This window comes from Vombatus ursinus, unplaced genomic scaffold (assembly GCF_900497805.2).
Source record: "Vombatus ursinus unplaced genomic scaffold, bare-nosed wombat genome assembly UNPS02014820.1, whole genome shotgun sequence".
Taxonomy (NCBI): Eukaryota; Metazoa; Chordata; class Mammalia; order Diprotodontia; family Vombatidae; genus Vombatus; species Vombatus ursinus.
In genome coordinates, this window is record NW_020954598.1 from 11287909 (window position 1) to 11300321 (window position 12413).

General features: G+C 37.3%; 1 protein-coding gene across 1 annotated transcript in view; it reads left to right on the forward strand.

The window, feature by feature from the left end:
* Positions 1–12413, forward strand: part of GRB10 (growth factor receptor bound protein 10) — a 294569-nt gene that overhangs the window by 128623 nt on the left and 153533 nt on the right. The window lies entirely within an intron of this gene.

A 12413-nucleotide genomic window follows, 5' to 3' on the forward strand; every position in this document is an offset into this window, starting at 1 on the left:
CCAGATTGCAAACTCTTGCCTTATAATATATGATATCTCTATGTACAAACCACTGTCGTCATTCCTTACACCCTCCAACTCACCTCCTACTATCGAAATCCCCACTGATGAAATTTCATCAAACGACAGTATTTTATGCCTGGAAGTGACCTTAAAGATCATCAAAGCCAAACCCTCCATTTTTTTTTTTTTTCAGATGAAGAAATTGAGGCGCTTGAGGCTAAGGGCCTAGTGTAATAACTGACTCCTAACAGACTTCCTACCTATACTTGATCCCCTCATTAAACTATCTTTTAGCGAGTTATAAGATTTACCTTCCTTTCATATAGATTTGACCTTGGCACACTCTTGTTCAAAACCCTTCAGTGATTCCTCATTGCTTATCAAGGTACATATTCCTTTAGTTGACATTCACGGTGATTCATAAGCTAGTGCCACCCTCCTTTCCAGGTTCAGCTTATATGACTCCTTATTCACATACTCTGCCACAATCCAACTAGACCACTTCCTGTCCTTCTACGCTGTTTATTTAATTGCCATTGTTATTTTTATATTTTTGTTTATGCTGTTCCCCTATGCCTGGTATGCCCCCTTCCTGCCTTCTTTGACTGTTGCATACAAACCGGTGCATCCTTATCTTAAATGTTATTACCTCCTCCAAGAAGCTTTCCTTGATAGCTTTTGTTGGTAATTGTCTTTTCTCTCTTGGCATCCACAAAGCACTTCATACGTCTCTTATCATGTCTTGTTTAGCTATTTATGAATGTATTATCCTTCCATTAGACTATACATTCTGTGAGGGAAGGGACTAGATCTTAATATAAACTTTATATATATATATATATATATATGTTCTCCCATAATGCTCTTCACATGGAAAATAGGTACTTGATGAATATTTGTTGAATATTTGTTAAACATAAATATTTAAAGTCACTTGTCTAGTGAGTTGCTGAGCTGGGACTAAGCACTTGTCTCCTGGCTCTCAATTCAGTGTTTCCTGTATCATGGATTAAATAGTCTTTTAATGGCTAGCCTGGGAACCTAAACACCATTTAAGACACTTTTATGTGATGAACATTTTCTTAAAAAAAAAAAAAAGAATTGGCATGTATTAGAAATGGTTATAATAATGACTAGTTTGATGATAACAGCTATTAGTACCACCACCAATAATTATTTTATTATTGTTTTATTATAGCTAACACTTATATCGTGCTTTTAGATTTGTACTGTACTATCTACACATTATCTCATTTGATCCAAATAATATGACAGATAATGAAATTGACTACCTTTTAACAGACATAAAAAACTAGTTATTGATTTGGGAGTTATCTTTGACTTGGCTGTCTGTGCAGTTAGACGTTCAACTTGTCTTAGATCAGAATTTATATTAAATAAGAAGAAAAGAACAGTAATGAGAAAAGATATGGTGCAATTGAAATGACTTACTCTGAATTACTTAAATAAACTATTGAAAAATTAAAAGTGGAAAATATACAAAAAAATTTGACATTGATTGTAATAATTTCATCCAGAAGTAAAGCTAAAGCAAATTAGTTGCTACAACAAGCAAACCAGAAGCACCCAGAAAGTGCCTTTGTCAGCAAACATTTCCCTTACTTACCAAATGGAGAGAGATGTCAGCCAAAGGCAATACTGGGTTAGAACATAAACTTCTCTGTAAACTCTTAAGAAGGTTGATGGATGATTGTTAGCAGTATCATCTCATAAAGCGGAGAAAAGCAGTGGAGGGTAAAACCAATTTAAAAAAAGTTTGGCAAGATACTTGGCTTTGCAGAGTCATTTTTAAAGGCATTCAAGTATGAAAATGAGTACTGCAAACAGAATTAAAATGGAAAAGATTTGCAAAAAAATAATTTAAACAAACTGTTTTATTCTTCAAGGACAGTGGAACCATCACACTTAGACCCTAGCATCACAATCCCTGAGGGGTTTATAGAGGAGAGAGAAAGGGTACCAAAGGGAAAAAACAAAAGCAAAAACAGAATAAGCAGCCAGACTGGATCAATTTACATAGAGTGGAGCTCCATCCTGGAGACAAATACAATTACAAAGGCATTGAAGGACTGATAGATCAGGAAATCTGAGGGAAGAGAAGATACCAAAGGAATGTAAAAAAACCTTGAACCTTATTAATATGGAAAAAGTAATAAAAAGAACATCATTAACTCCCATCCTATATACTCACTCTTCGTCTATATGAAATCTTTATGGAGATCATTTATATATGAATTAAATGCACCCTGGATGAGGGTAGTAGTAGGGAATAAGCAGGCTTTCTTTCAAAAATGATACATAACACTGTAGCACATCTCACAATTGATTGAAGGTCCCATAAGATTACTTTGTATTGATTACAAAAAAAGCATTTGTTTTGATAGATAAAACATTGCCTTACAGACTCTATTACAACAAAGCATCTCCAGTTATATGTCAGAAACAGAAGATGTATTAGCAAAATTAAACCCCGTTCAGTGACTCTCCTAATTTTAGGTGAGGCCTAAAACAGGGTAATGTATGTTTGCCAAAAGCATTCCTGCTGTGGTAGAGGAGATCTAACACAGTCCAGGTCAAGGAGGAAACCTTTGTGGATTGTCCAGATGCTTCTGTTTGTTGATGACATTGTGTTGATTGCATCAAGTCCCAAGATATTACAGAGCTTCCTGGAAGATATGTAGTCCCTCAGAGGTGTTTGGACTATCTATCAATATAAGATGGACTAAACGGAAGAAGAATATCTATTGACAAGATTTCTACTTGCACCCAGTAGGACTTGCACAGTAAGTATATGTATCTGGGACAGATGGCCAATTGGCTAGGGGCCCAGAGTTGAAAAGGAGTATCGGAGAAAACTAAAGCACTTCTACTGATCCTGACCTTCCCATAAAACCAAAGGCCCAGGTTTTCAGTAGAAACTTTTCACTAGTATTATATGATTGTGAGAACTGGAACACCACTGTCTCCTCTAAAGATCCAAAGCCAAATATCGTCCTGAGGCAAAGGAAAGGTACAAGATGGGTATGAACATGCTGCACCCAATGAAGAACCCTTAAAGAGAAAGAGGAGTAAAGGCTCTCATCAAAGAACGGTACAACAGGAAGAGAACATGGGCTGTGGTGAGAGCAATACATAGCAGATAGTGCTACCTTGGTACAAGTGAGGAAGGCCTCCAGAATCTTGGGTGGAACCCCTCTGTACTGATTTTTCAGAATGATGTAGACAAGAATGGCATAGAATAGGCAGACATGGATAAGTTTTTGGGCTGCATCATTGGAGGAAACTTCTGAATGGATTTCATCATAGATTCATTTATATATTTGAGTATTTCTCTAGGGAAATGTGTTCTGAGTTCCAAATAAACCTTTGAGATATCCATTAGATTTTGTTATGTACCATATAGCACTCAGTAAAATGTACATACGTGTTCCAAAATATTTGTTAATCTGTATGAATTAATTTATAAGTTAACTAAACCTTAGGGAAGAGAAACAACGTTGATGATAATTGAAATGTGCTATTTGCAATGGCTCCTTCTAACAGTAGATATCAATTCATTAGTTCATTTCATAGATTCAACAAACATGTGCCTATGGTGTTCAAGGTGGCACACTGTGTTAGTGAATTAAAAAAAAATCAAATGCCCCTGTATTCAAAGAGTTTATATTTTAATAGAGGATACAACAGATTAAAAAAGGTAGCAAGTTCAATTTCAGGAGAGAAAACACATTAACAGCTATGGAGGGATCAGGACAGTGTTAGATATATAGTAGGTGTCACGTGATCCAAGTCCAGTACATTTTGGACTATGCCATATTCCCAACATGAGAGGAGGTATAGGTATTTTAAGAGCTAAAGTGGGAATATATTCCCACAGTGAGAATGTGGATTAGGTTTTCATGCTGTCAAGTCTAGCCAATAGAGTATAGTCTACGGGTTTATGTGGAATTTTCACAATGAAAATAATTTCATTCAGTACCTCTAGCATGAAACCATAGGGAAGATGAGCTTCAAATGAGAGGATGTGTTCATGCAAAATTAGAAATAGTGGTACAGATTTTAGGGACTCAAGAGCAATATATTTTATGGTCAAAATTCAGACTGTGTTTTTTTGTTCAAAGGGCAAGAGTAGTATCTGGTCTCTAAGTGTATCTTAATGGATGTTTTATGACCTTTCTCATGATTATTTATTTTTTCTCTCTCATTCATACTGGCCATGTGACCCTGGGCAAGTTGCTTCACATCTCGGTGTTCTAGGAAGCTCTGTAAGACTATTATGTTTTAGAGCGGGTACAGTTCTGAATTGGTAAAGGGCTTTTTTCTCATCTAGGGTTTTCCTCTACCAAGAAGGTCACAGGTCCAATCCCTAGCTACCAAATCAGGATGTAAGACAGAGGGAAAAGTAAAGTAAAACTGGGAAGTAACTGAGAAGTAGCTGTTAGCTCTCAATTGGTTAGCATACAAGGAGAGTAGCAGACGTTTACAAAATCCCAAATGGCCGATGACCCAAAAGTCGTTTTTATTTGATTTTGACATGTGTCCTTGTTCTTGCATATGAATATTGATACCCATATGTGTTACTCTGAGTTTTCAGTTCATACCCAGTGAACTGAAAAAGCAGACAAAAGACAGGAACAGTCAATTTTGGAAAGGTTGTGGAAAGCCAGGCACAGTAAAGTATTATTAGTGAAGCTGTGAATTGTTGCAGCTATCCTTTTCTATTAAAAAGGAAAGCTTGTTACATTTATGGTCAGGACAGGGAAAAAGAGGCCGAGAGATTGGTGGAATTCTCCAGCAAGGTGCAATCTTTCCCTTCTGCCTTCCCCCCCCCCCCCCCAGTCATTCTGAACTCTCCCTGCTAATGAAAGAATATCCAGTTTCCACTTGTCTGCAGATGTCATTAATTCAGCAGGCAGGTTTGTTTTGTTTTGTTTTGTTTTGTTTTGCTTTTTAACCCTGTCTTTCCAGGGTGGTGGCTGACAGACAGGTGTGTCTTCTAATTCACCTCAGGGAAAGATCATTTGACCAAGATGCAGCAAAGTTAGTGATTCTCCTAATATCTGAGTCATGAAAGAGCACGTTTATAAAAGCCATTGGGTTCATTGACCCATGTGACTAGTGGCTAGCTGGCCATTTCTTTGCAATGCACCTGTTATTTAGAATGAAAGATTAACTGTGACTTTCCTTGACCTGTTACCTCTCTCTGGCAAAGAGGATTTATTGCTTTCACTTGATTAACTTGTTCGTAAAGTAAGCAGCTTATTCTTGCTTGACAGTTCCTTAAAAAAGCTTTATTCTATTTCTGAGCATTATGCTGAATGAAGAGAAGAAGAATTTCTCTTGGAAACAAGAGAGTTTTGGGTGTTATGGGGGGGCAGCTAGGTGACACAGTGGATAGAGCACTGGCCCTGGAGTCAGGAGGATGTGAGTTCAAATCTGACCTCAGACCAAACAATTGACACTTATTAGCTGTGTGACCCTGGGCAAGTCACTTAACTCCAACTTTCTTTAAAAAAAAATGCTAAAAAAAAAATGGGTGTTGTGGCTCCTCTTTTCACCATCATTGGAGACTCTATAAGTTGACATGTCAGTGGGTATGGACTTCCACATGTTGATACTTTGGTGTGGGATCTCACCTCACTCTGAAACAGGCATTTATTTTTTAATTATATATCACTTCTTCATATAAAAATTCGGTTTGGTTCAGCAGTTTTGCCTACCTGGGATTTTGTTGAGAATCAGGATGCAAGCTAAAGAGGCCCTTGAAAGGTTAGGTTAGCTTAGCATAATACAGAAGAAAGATCCATGATTGAGGGAACTGGGTTTTGATCCTGACTCAGCCACTTATGTTTGTGTGACTTCGGGGCAAATCACTTAACCTCTTTGACCCTCAGGATACTCACTGGTATAATTGAGAGGGTTAGATGAGATGACCTTTAGGGTCTCTAAATCTGTGATCTTAAGGCTCCCAGGCCTTCCTTCCTCAGAGACTGTACACATTTATTTTCTGCACTGTCCTAACCAGCTCAGCTTATGTGGGGCTTCAGGTCATGTCAGATTTAGAAGCAGTAAATTAGAAACAAGTAGATACGTGGTATAGTAAATAGAGTAGCCCTGGAGTCAGGAGGACCTAAGTTGAAAGACAGCCTCAATCACTTACCAGCTTTGTGACCCTGGGCAAGTCACTTAATTCTGTGTGCCTCAGTTCCTCATCTGTAAAATGATTTGGAGAAGGAAATGGCCAACCACTCCAGTATCTTTGCCAAGAAGACCCCAAATAGGTCAGGAAGAGTCGAACAAGAGTAGTTGGCTAAACACAAACAAATTAGAAACACGAACGAGCTTGCTACACGTGTACTCAGTGATAACAAGTGATAATTGACAATGGTCAGAAAAAGAAGACATGGAAAATTTACCAAAAAAGAGACCTAAAAAAAAAAACCCTCAAAAAACTCAATATTCTTAGGTCATTTAACATAAAGGAAAATAGCCCTCTATTCCTCAACGTTTCCAAAGGCATCAGGTAGATAGACCATAAAACAGTCCTTGATGTAACAGTGGAGAGAATGCTGGACTTAGTGTCAGAAGCCAAAGCTCCAAATCCTGGTTCTTCCATTTACTACTAGTGTGACTTTGACAAGTTATTTATGTTTTTTCTGGACCTCAGTTTCCTCATCTGTAAAATGAGGGGGTTGTACTTTTGATGTCTGTCCCTTGTAGGTCTAAATTCTGTGATCTATGTTTATGAAGATCACAGAGTTAACAATACCACTGTGTATCTTAAGAAATTTAAGAAGTGTGTAATGCATTTTATAGGTATCTCCATCCAACTAGTTTATTTTTATTAAAAAAAAAACCTAGCTTAAAGGAGTGAGCTGTGAGCTGATCCAAAATGACCCTTTTCCAGATGATTCCAGGTAGCTTAGCTTTTCTAAGTTTATCCATTGGACCTATGATGTTGTGTCATCCAGAAGAGATATCAGAGTATAACTAATGTCAATTCTGTACCTGCTATGGATAGATGACCTAAATACTAAATAGTGAATAATTTAAAAAAAGAAAAGAGATTAAGTACCTTTCACATCAGTGACTATAAGGAATAAATTCTTAACCCCAAGGGGTAAAAGCTATTATAAAACATAAAATAGAAAATGTGATAATGTAAAATTGAAAAGCTTTTATATAAACAAAAATCAATGTACCTAAAAGCCATTTGCCAGTAGGGAAATGGTAAAAAGATATGAACAAGCAGTTCTGAAAAGAGATACAGACTATTAACAAAGAATGTTCCAGGTAACTAATAGAGAAATGGATATCAAAACAACCCCAGGCTTTCAACTGGCAACCATCAAATTGGCGTTTGTGGGGGGGGGAACCCAGCAACCCAGAATTATAAATTTTGGATGAGTTATGGAAATATGGTCACACGGGTGCGTTGTTGGTGAAGCTGCACATCGGTCTGACTGTTCTAGCCAACTTTGGAATTACGTGAAAAAAGTGGTTAAAATGTCCCTGTCCTTTGACTCATATATTCTTTTGTTAGGCACGTACTTGACGAAATTCTTAAAAAGAAAGACCCCATATACACCAAAGGCAAGAAAGGAAATAGTCCCCTTTGTACTTGGCACGTGTAGACCATATATGGAGTATTATGCCTATTTCTGAGTACTCCATTTTAAGAGGGTCACTGAGGGAAATCTGAAATTTGAGGAAGGTCACTTAGTGCTTGGATACTTTTATAGCAAGTTGGGGCTATTGGGAAGATTTCTTTTACCACAACCTACATCCTATTTAAGTGACAGTTTGTCCCTTTAAAAATTGTTTTTCTTTTCCTTTTGAATTTAAGAAAGACTAAAAAAGTGAACATATCCATAAAGGATTGTACATGATGTGATTCTCCCCTATGTAGAGCTTGCTTCTCAAATGTATATTAAATTCAACAAAAGTTGTTCTTCCTAAAAATTAAATAATCAGTTTCTTATTTCTCTTTGAATTTCTCAACGTTTTCTACTTACTGCTCTATAAATTAGAAGCCTCTTTAGTTATACGAATATAAATGCCCTTCTGTGCCATGTAGCATTTAGATTGAAAACCGTGTTAGCATGATAATTTGAATTTAATGAATATAAGAGGCCGATGTAAACCATGGAAGAGAGAAACATTCAGCAAAATAACCATAATTTTTGTTATTGGTTAATCACTTAGTAACTGGGCTTCCTGGTTTCCCCCCATTGAAGTGACTGGGCCCTATTGATACATATCACATATGACTGTAAAAATGTTTCATTTAGCCTTTTCTGTTACTAAGCAGGTGCTTTATTCAGTTTCTACTTTGCCTTTTACACTTTGTACTTTATTACAAAATATTTTACCTCTCCATCTTGAATATGTTGCAGCTGTGTAAATATAGCTGACATGACCCTACTGTTGATTACATCACCTATCTTGCCTTGCCTATAAAAACTTTATGAATAGTAGGCTTATATTCTAGTTATGAAAATTATCTTTAAGATTTTGCTTTCAGTTTCAGATTTCTTTGATCAGCCTGGTAGTTGATCATTTCTATTTATTCCCCATGTGTTTTATAGAAACATCATTTTAAAAATAGAATTTAATATGTAACAGATTCTTTGTTTCTTTTAGCTTTGGAATAGAGGCTAGGTTATTGGAGTTCTTTATAGCACAGCTTTACTGCCTCTTTTCCTATATGTAAATATTTCTTATAAACTCCAGTGGCTTTAATGACTGCAGGAAATTTACTCCGTTCACTTACATGTAATCACACGATCTAAACAGTTGGCTTCATTCACCGAAGCCAATAGTCATTGCAGTTACTTCTTGGGTTTTGCTTACATCCTTGGCATTATAAGAATCTCAAAAGTTCATCTGAATTGATTTAGTGTGGAATTTCTATATGCAAAAATGTCTTATTGCAATTTTTCCCCCTTACAGATTGTCATAATGCAGAACAAGACTATAAACCTAAATGGGATCATGGCTACCTTTATTAAGAGCAGGAAGGACAGAACTAAAAGTTTGAGAGGTCAGTCACTAAAGTAGAAAAAGAAAGTTATTTACCAAGCAGAATAAAATATATTTGGAAAATGCGTATTATTTTCAGGGACCGTTGTGCATATTTCTAGAAATTAGAGCCATATTGGGGTTTTTCTCCTGGTACATTTCAACATCTCTGAACTACTCTGTCATGCACTGGGTTTGGAGGTTCTCAGAATGGGGGTAAACTGCACTGCTGATATTTTGCACTGTATTCCTTTGTGGGAAGAGACCTGGGAGGGAAACCAAAGTGTTAACCTCAAGCCTCCCTTTCCTATGGAACCATTGGTCTTGGTGACCCACTTGTGGACACTATTCTTCTCTTAAAATTGATCAATCATTCAACATTTATTAAGCCCCTAGTATGTCAGGCACTGTGCTAAGTGTTGGGGATACAAAAAAGAGGCCTGCCTTCATGGAGTGTCCAGAACAGAATGTAAGATTCTAGCAGTGACCAGAGCATACAGAGTAACAATTATCCCTTGATTTGGACAGTATGCATTTATTAATGCAGCCTAAAATGAATTACCTTGACTTCCGGGGGACAGCTAAATTACACTGCTTGAAGTTAACCATGAATCCAAAATTTTTTTTCGCAAGGATTGCTATTAAGACCTTAGTTCCCCCATTATATATCCATGCATTAAAACAAAAACAAAAACCCAGAACTGACATATAGGATTTTACATTTATCTTAATTAAATTAATCTTTTAAAACTTGGCCTATGCTTCCAACCAGTCAGGATCTTTTCATATGCTGATTTTGTTATTAGTTACCCTCTTCAGTTTTGTGTTATGAAGATTTGTCAGGCTTGCTGTGTTTTCATAAACTGAAGTTTATAAAAATGTGGAACAGAATTTGTCTTAAGACCAAGAACCCTGTTGTATGCCTCTAGAGACTTCTCTTCATTCCATTGTTTTTAATAATCTCAAGAGAGTTATTTCATCTAATTCACCTAACTGTAATATCATTCCAATACCTCAAGGCCAGAAGGTCCCAATTTTCCAGTTAAAAAGGACCTTGAGGCCATCTTCTTCAACCTTCTCATTTTGTAGACAAGGAAACAAGAGTCTGGAGAGTTGAGGTAATTTAGTGAAGTGAAGAGCCAATGTTCTTTCCATGATGTCATGCTGCCTCTCCATGGGTAATATTAATTAGGGATACAACAGATTCTCTCTCAATATCTTTGTAGATGGAGGCAGGATGGTGTGGTGGATAAAGGATTGGCCTCGGAATCAGGAGGGACTGACTGATTTCAAAGTCTTTCCTCTGACATAGACTGGTTGCATGACCCTGGGCAAGTCTCTTAACTTCTCTTAACCCCAGGTAATGAGTAGGTTCTATGGTTCCTGAGGTGGGGCTCTTTCCAAGTACCATATTGTCTTATTAACTAACTAGCCTGGCTGAAGAATGAAGTGCATTGTTTAAGTGGATTTTCTAGGTGACTGAGGTTATTAATTAATTCAGGGAAAGTACTCTGTGCTTATCGCGTGATATAGAGATTTACCTCCTGAAGTCCATGTTACATTGGCTGTTCTCTCAGTTTTAAGATATAGCAGTTTACCAACCACAAATCTTTAACCTGTTTGGTAGCCAATCATCAACAGCAGCTCCAAGAAGTTGTTTTTTTTTTAAAGTATAAAATTGACTTTGATCTTTTAAGCAGAATGAACCTAATCAAGAAAAGGAAACCTCTCTCCCAAACTTCATGCAGTTTTAGAAACCCAAGAAAAATGGTGGGTTTTTGTTTGGTTGGTTTGGAACTGTGATTTAACAGATGTAAGTAACTCCCCACTCTGGAAACGAATTCCTTTTATTAAAACTCCCTGAACTGAGATAGACAGGTAATTTATCTATGATTTGGAGTCTTAGAAACACTTGGCTGCATTGAGAGGTTAATTGACTTAAGCCCAAGTCTTTGCTAACTCCAAGGCCAGCCCTTTGTCCACTGTACCATACTGCCAGGGTTGTGCAGTCATGTCTGGCTCTTGGTGACCACATTTGGGGTTTCTTGGTGAGGATATGGGAGTGGTTTGCCATTTCCTTCTCTAGCTAATTTTACATATGAGGAACTGAGGCAAACAGGGCTAAGTAACTTGCCCAGGATCAAGATACAGTCTGCACCATGGTAAAACCATCTTGGCAGATGGGCTAAACCAGGTTGAGGGTAATCGACAGGCCTCCTCTCCGTTGCTGAATTAGGGAAATGTCTACTCCAAGTATGTGAACACCTCCCTAGGTGGATGAGAACAATTTATTCTAAAGACCATGAAGGGGGCTGACATTGAAGACACCGAGGTCGTCCACTGTATCCCAAGCCATCTCCAGTTGTCTTGATTTTTGTCTTGCCACTGAACTTCAGTGAATCTGGAAGAGAGTGAAGCTGATGACTTTGTGCAACTCTGCCGCACTTAAATCCATTTCACATATGAGTCAAGATATCATCCTGTAACATCATTGATCCTCTTTGAAAACGAAGGATGAACAACAACTGCCAGTGCTGGTTATTTAAAAATCAATGTCGGATTAGAAATGCTAATTTGAAACTACCAGATTTCATTTCATTAAATATCCAAGTGGGATAAGTTTTAACAAAAACAAATATCAACCAGTGCTTAATTAACACAGAAGACTCATAACGTTAGAGCTGGAATATCAATCCAAGCCCCTCATTTTATAGAGGAAGGTACTGAGTTTTAAGGTAGAGAAATGGTTTGTTCATAGTTATACATCAAGTTAATGTCAGAACTGGGACTAGAACCCAAAGAACACTGAATTTGGAGTCAGAGGACCTGGGTTTGAATCCTAGCTGTTGCTTTTGTACCAGGGCAAGTCATCATCTCTGGGATATAATTTCTTCATTTGTAAAATGAAGGGGCTAGACTGCATTGTCCAAGTCTGTGAGTGACTTCTGGTCTGCCATATGATATACCTCTACTAGATTCCCTTCTTGCTATAATAATCACTTATTAAATGAGGAACTACCTTTGTAACTCTTAGCAGCAGAACTGACAATCTGAATCTATTTTCCCTCTAAGACCTAAGTCATAGCTTTAATAGATTGAAGGCATCAATTTAAAAAGCAGTAATTTTCAGCTCCGGACTGATTAGACATTAGCATATCTGACTTTATGAGATAAGATCAGCACCTGCCCCCACCTCCTCCATCCCCAAGTTTATAATTATTGGTCAAATGGAGACAGAGCATTCCCAACTGGATGGAATGGAACAGCTTGAATTGAAGAAAACATGGATGGGTGGGATGGTTCATCTCTTGAGTAAGGGTTAGGGTATTGTCCATTTGTTGATTACATCCAAAAGTGTTTGGAGAAAT